Below are 6,846 nucleotides of genomic sequence, written 5' to 3' on the forward strand. Positions count from 1 at the left end.
TATACTGTGGTTATGTAAGTAAAGTCCTTGTTTTTAGAAAACAACATATTGGGTAGTTAGAAATAAAGGAACATTATGTCTACAACTTACTCATAAACAGTTTAGGAAAAAATACATACATACACCCAACACAGAGAATGTGGCAAAGTGTTATAATTTAGGAATCCAGCTGAAGGAAAGAGCAGAATTCTTTGTTGCATTTTGCAACTTTTCTCCAAGTCTGAAATTACTATAAAATAAAATGTTACAAAATTAAGGATTTCTGTTTAGTGAAAGACACTAAGGAGAGAGTTAAGGGCTGCCACAGTGCCTGAAGAACTATGGACGGAGGTTTGTGACATTGTGCAGGAGGCAGCGATCAAGATCATCCCCAAGGAAAAGAAATGCAAAAAGGCAAAATGGTTGTTTGAGGAGGCCTTATAAATTGCTGAGAAAAGAAGAGAAGCTAAAGGCAAAGGAGAAAAGGAAAGATATACCCATTTGAATGCAGAGTTCTAAAGAATAGCAAGGAGAGATGAGAAAGCCTTCCTCAGTGATCAATGCAAAGAAATAGAGGAAAACAATAGAATGGGAAACAGATCTCTTAAAGATGGGCACAATAAAGGACAGAAATCGTTAGGACCTAACAGAAGCATTAGCTATTAAGAAGAGGTGGCAAGAATACACAGAAGAACTGTACAAAAAAGATCTTCATGACCCAGATAACCACAATGGTGTGATCACCTATCTAGAGCCAGACATCCTGGAATGTGAAGTCAAGTGGGCCTTAGGAAGCATCACTATGAACAAAACTAGTGGAGGTGATGGAATTCCAATTGAGCTATTTCAAATCCTAAAAGATGATGCTGTGAAAGTGCTGCACTCAATATGCCAGAAAATTTGGAAAACTCAGCAGCGGCCACAGGACTGGAAAAGGTCAATTTTCATTCCAATCCCAAAGAAATGCAATGCCAAAGAATGTTCAAACTACCGCACAATTGTACTCATCTCACACGCTAGCAAAGTAATGCTCAAAATTCTCCAAGTCAGGCTTCAACAGTACATGAACTTCAAGCTGGATTTGGAAAGGGCAGAGGAATCAGAGATCATACTGCCAACATCCGTCAGAGCATCGAAAAAGCAACAGAGTTCCAGAAAAAATCTACTTCTGCTTTATTGACTACAGCGAAGTGTGGAGCACTTTGACTGTGCGGATCACAATAAACTGGAAAATGCTTTAAGAGATGGGAATACCAGACCACCTGACCTGCCTCCTGAGAAATCTGTATCAGGTCAAGAGGCAACAGAACTGGACATGGAATAACAGACTGGTTCCAAATTGGGAAAGGAGTACTTCAAGGCTGTATATTGTCAGCCTGCTTATTTAACTTATACGCAGAGTACATTATGAGAGATTATTTCAGGAGGAAAGGGTTTTCATACAGAAAGAAGAAAAAGAAAAAAAGTAAGTAAAAAAAGAAAGTTCCTTTGAGACAGACTATGTTGCTCCTTCTCCATTTATCAGGAACTGTTCTAATTTCTGTTTATTTTCCTGGCACTGTCTACCTTGATTTGTCACTGAAGGGTGTCCAAGCTAAATTAAACAGAGTGTTTCTTTCTTGGGGCTGGAATTAAATAACTTGGGTCAGCAAGTATGATTACTAAAGGCTTACCAGAAACTGTTATTAGTACCATATTATGTCTTTGATTAAATTTTAAAAAATATTTATTTAGCTGAACAGTGTCTTAGTTGCAGCATGTGGAATCTATCTCCCTGACCAGGGACTGAACCTGGGCCCCTTGCATTGCGAGTGAAGGGTCCTAGCCGCTGGACCACCAGGGAAGTCTGGTCTTTGATTATATTTTAAAGGGAAAATAATTATTTAACAAACTAGTTTCATTTCACAAATAAAATTTTTTCCAAATGCAATGTTAAGCTCCAGGTGGGTTTGGCAGGTGCGGCTACCCTAGGGCCTCAGTACCTGCTGAGGTCATCATAGCACAGAGCTGCTCCTTATCACTCAGATCCTGAACACCAACATGGTCGGGTGTCTTGCTGTGCTAGAGTGAGCAAGCTGAAGTATTGGGCCCATTCTGACCTCGGGGCAAACCCCAGCTCAGAGACTCAGGAGCTGGGTAGACCTAGGCAAGTTTAATTTAGTTTTGTTTTTTAAAGCATTTCTGGATTTCCATTTACTCGCTTATAAAATGCAGATAATCCATGCCTTTATTAGTTTGTTGTGAGGATAAAACAAGATAATTCATGTAAAGTGATTAGAATAAAGCTTGGAACATAGTGCCCAATAAACTATTATCATTGTTGGATCAAGCCAAGAGTTTCTGCCTCACACTACTGAAACTTTAGATGAGACTGATGTATGAACCAGGTGTCAGTTGATTAACTTATCAGTAGAAACGCAGTCAACAGGGGCCCTGAAAATCCATTTTTTCTGGTTAGTACATCCTCTCTGGGTGAGAAGGGTCACGCAAACTAAGTCACAAGCCAAAGAAACCAGATAAAGTTGGAATGGAGTGGGGGAGTTAGTGAATGGAGCTCAGAGGCCTGTGGTGTCAAGCTCTGACAGACTAAGACATTCAATGTCTGTGAAGGACAAGACCTGCCAGAGGGATGAGCCACAAGATAGAGTCTGCTTCTTCTCAGGCAGGTCTGGGGAGCCCCACTGAGCAATTTTTGGTCTGTCCATTGCAGGGTTCTGGCATTCTTGATTTGAATATTTAATGTGTTCTTCAAATCACTTGCGTTCTTCCTTGGCTAAATGTACACTCATCAACCTGATGGTTCTTAAATGTGCCCCCAACCCTGAAACACACATATACCAGCAAACCACAATGTGCCAACTCTTGAATGGCTTCTACATCTCAACCATTGTTTGTTGACTCTGACTAGTTTTACACAAAGACAACTCTACTCCAAAGTTGAGTGTACCGCACGATAGAGTTCATGCAGAAGAAAGAGGGAGAAATCCTTGGTGGTGGTGAGAGGTTCAGAATGATGACTATGCTCAAAGGTCTCAATCAGTCAAAAAAAAACCAAAAACAACAACCCTAGACTCCTACACTGATGGGGAGTATTGAGTAAGGGAACAAACTGAATACAGAACATTCAGAACGAGAGGGGCATGTGAGTGTGTGCAGAATAATCCAAAGAAAATATTTATTCAGTGGAAGAAGAATCCAAGAAAAGGTCCTTCTAGGTTCAAGGACACAAAATAGGAGGCGTGGGTACCTGTCTTTTTGACTGAAGCACCATGACCAAACAGTGGATTTTAGCTGTAGGACACTGTAAGCAACATTTCACTAAAACTCAGTAAAGTGGTGAAGGTCACAACTAATAATCATCATAATGGCTAACCATTACGGAGGGCTTCCCTGTTGGCTCAAGGAATAAATAATCTGCCTGCAACAGATGAGAGTTTTGCTTATATTATCTAATAGTCACCATAACCCTACAATGTAAGGGCCATTTTTAAAAATTTCAAGTATTTTTGGCTGTGCTGGGTCTTTGGCGTTGCCCACGGGCTCTCTCTGGTTGTGGCAAGTGCTCTTTATTGTGGTGTGTGGGCTTCTCACTGAGGTGGCTTTCCTGGTTGCAGGGTGCAGGCTCTAGGCACTGGGGCTTCTGTAGCCACAGCACACAGGCTGTGTGCTCAGCGTAGCACAGGCTCAGGAGTTGTGGCGCACAGGTTTAGTTCCTCCATGACATGTGCGATCTTCCCAGACCAGGGACCAAACCCTTGTGCCCTGCATTGGCAGACAGATTCTCAACCACCAGACCACCAGGAAGTCCTGTAAGAACTATTATTCTCATTTGATAGATGAGGAAACTGAGGCACAGAGAAGCTTAATTTGACAAGGTCACAGAGCTATTAGATAATAGGATCCAGACTTGAATGTAGTTCTGACTCCAGAGCTTGCTTCCTAATTTACAACTTTAAAGCAAATTAAAATAAGGTCACAGCTGGTCCTCCTCATTTCGGGTTCAAAATATTTTCCTAAAAGAACAGGAGGGCACATGACCCTGGGCATACTCACTGGCATGCATGATAAGACATCGCCCACTGTATGAATAGCTGTAGAGCAAAGCTGAGAACAGCCAATTCGAAAGATGTGAGAAGGCTGAAGACCTGGATACCTCGGTTACCACCCCATCTCTGCAAGCACAGAGGTATCTGAACCTAAGCATGTAATATCTCTCTGCTTCAAGCTTCTGTTCTATAAAATGGGAGTAACTCAGCAAGAGTCACATATAACAAGATTATTGAGAAGACAAGACTGAAAGAGAACATTTGTGAAAGCATTCCTTGGTGTTAAAAATGCTGTAGCATTTATTTTAATATTTTATTTATTTATTTTAATTTAGGGTTTCAAAGGTCTCCCTTTATAAAGTGCAGCAGAAGTCACTTCCAAACCACCCACTTATTTAACATAAAGAAAAGAGAAACCTAGAATTACCAACAGGGTATGCCTTACACATATTATTAGTATGGGCTGAAATTGCATGGTTTCTGCCTCTCCCCATGCAACTCGGTGGGTTCCAGGCAGAGTTTCACACTGTGCTCCTGCATTCAGGCTTTCTGATTCTTGGTTTAGCAGATGAGGACTGTGGAGTGGCCCTCCTGTGGCCATCATCTTGATGATGGCCTGGAGTGCTTGTCTGTGCTCGTGAGAGTCTGCCTGTTTCCAGAGGAGGCTCCAGGCTGCTGTCTTCTCACTCCTCCCATGAAATGACACCCTCTGGATGCATGACATTTTACAGTTTATTAAAAAAAATTATTCCATTTACACAGGAACTTATCTAATTTAACCCTTTCTCCTACCCATGAAACAGGCAAGATAAACTGCATTATGCCCATTTTATGGATAAGGATAATTTACGCCGGAGATGTTGATTTGTCTAAGACGCAGTCAGTGGTGCATCACTTCCCAGGTAGTGCAAGTGGTAAAGAACCCACCTGCCAGTGCAGGAGATACAAGAGCAGCAGGTTTGATCCCTGGCTCAGGAAGATCCCTTGCAGGAGGAAATGGCAACCCACTCCAGTATTCTTGCCTGGAGAATCCCAAGGACTGAAGCACTTGGCGGGCTACAGCCCATAGGGTTGCAGAGTTGGACATGACTGAAGTGACTTAGCACACATGCAGTCGGTGGGAGAGCTGGGCTAATCCCAGGGCATGACTTTTCCACTATACCACACGTTTTGAATCACTTAATGAACGAATCACGGAGCACTTAGATTGTGTCAGCCATTGTGCGAGCTATTCCTTATGCATCAGCTTGCTCTCCTGAAAGAAGCATCTTCAAACCCCTCACTTCCCATCCCATGCAATTAATGATGAGTTTTAAGTGACAGAATTAATTCTCACTATTCAGCATGTCACACTAGGAGCTGAGCAGTAGAGCAGTGTGGCCACTCAGAGCTGTGCTCTGGAGCCAGATGATCTTGTATCCTCCCACTATGTCAACTCCATTTCCTCATCTATAAAAAAAGGGACAACAACTGCGCCAGTGCAGGGGGTTCTGAGGATTTAGTGTAGGAAAAGCAACTACAGTGCCAGTTACATAACAAGAGCTCAATAACGATTAATTGTCATTTTCTTAATAATTCTTTTTAAAGAAGGAGACGTTTGAAAACAAAAATTCACCTCCATAATATCATGTCCCAAAGCTTCCATATCAAGGCTCTGGCCCAGAAAAAGGAGCCCTTCCTCACTCTGGCAGAGCCCACAAGCCCTTGCCTGTACACCTCTACCTCTGCTGCTCTGACCCTGTGGCTTTAGGGCTGGAAGCTCTCCTTCTCCAATGTCATGCCCTACTTTTTCTCAATTTCCCCCAAATATTCACCTCTCAAGCTTTTGTATGTGGGGTCTTCATTCCCCAACAAGGGATCAAACCCACACCCCCTGCAGTAGAAGCAGTCTTAACTGCTGGACTGCCGAGGAAGTTCGCTCAAGCATTTTTACTGAGCACTTCTTTACGTGCTGGGCATGGGAGTGGTTGCTGTGATGAGCTTTCAGGAATAAAAGACTTGGCACACTGGCTGCTAAACACCGATGGCAGCGAGTCCTCAGCTGTCACTTCTTAAAGGTAACTGCCTCAGCTGATGAAATGTCCTCTTCCAATGTCCTCATCGCTCCTTCCAGTGGCAGCCAGCACTCAGACTGTTCAGTTTGGTGGAATAAGGCTGGACCCATTGCCTCAACTCAGAACACCTTGCCAGCTCCAGAATGTGGGGTTGACTGAGGCCTTCATTAGGCCTGCATGTAGCTCAACTTCTCCCTCTGCTCAGTCTGGAGCGCTGCACTAATAAACATTCCAATCTCTTCAAGCTGCTTCCCAGGGAACCCAAACTGTGACAGGGGCAGAAGATGCAAAGAAGAGCAAGCCAGGGTCTGGCCTTCAAAGATATCCAGGCAAGTGGGAACCGCAAGGCTAATGGCAAGGAGCTTACAAGTGAAGGACACATAAAGTGCACTGAAGCCTGCCTGGAGGGGGCCAGGGTTGAGGGGAATCCATCATTTCAGGTTCAGCCAGGTTTTGGGCCCACCCTGCTAACCTGTGGGATTTCCCAGACTCTGACATCCAGTCTACACACTCAGGCTGGTGACAAGCCATAGTGCTCTGATGTTGGTGTTGTTTGGTTTGCCATCTGAGGGTGAGCCTGACCCAGGCCTGGAAGGTAGCTCTTAGTAGGATGCTGCTGCTGTGCTGTGCTTAGCCGCTCAGTTGTGTCAGACTTTGTGACCCCATGGACTGTAGCCTGCCAGGCTCCTCTGTCCATGGGGATTCTCCAAGCAAGAATACTGGAGTGGGTTGCCATGCCCTCCTCCAGGGAATCTTCCCAACCCAGG

Source organism: Ovis aries, chromosome 1 (assembly GCF_016772045.2).
Source record: "Ovis aries strain OAR_USU_Benz2616 breed Rambouillet chromosome 1, ARS-UI_Ramb_v3.0, whole genome shotgun sequence".
NCBI lineage: Eukaryota > Metazoa > Chordata > Mammalia > Artiodactyla > Bovidae > Ovis > Ovis aries.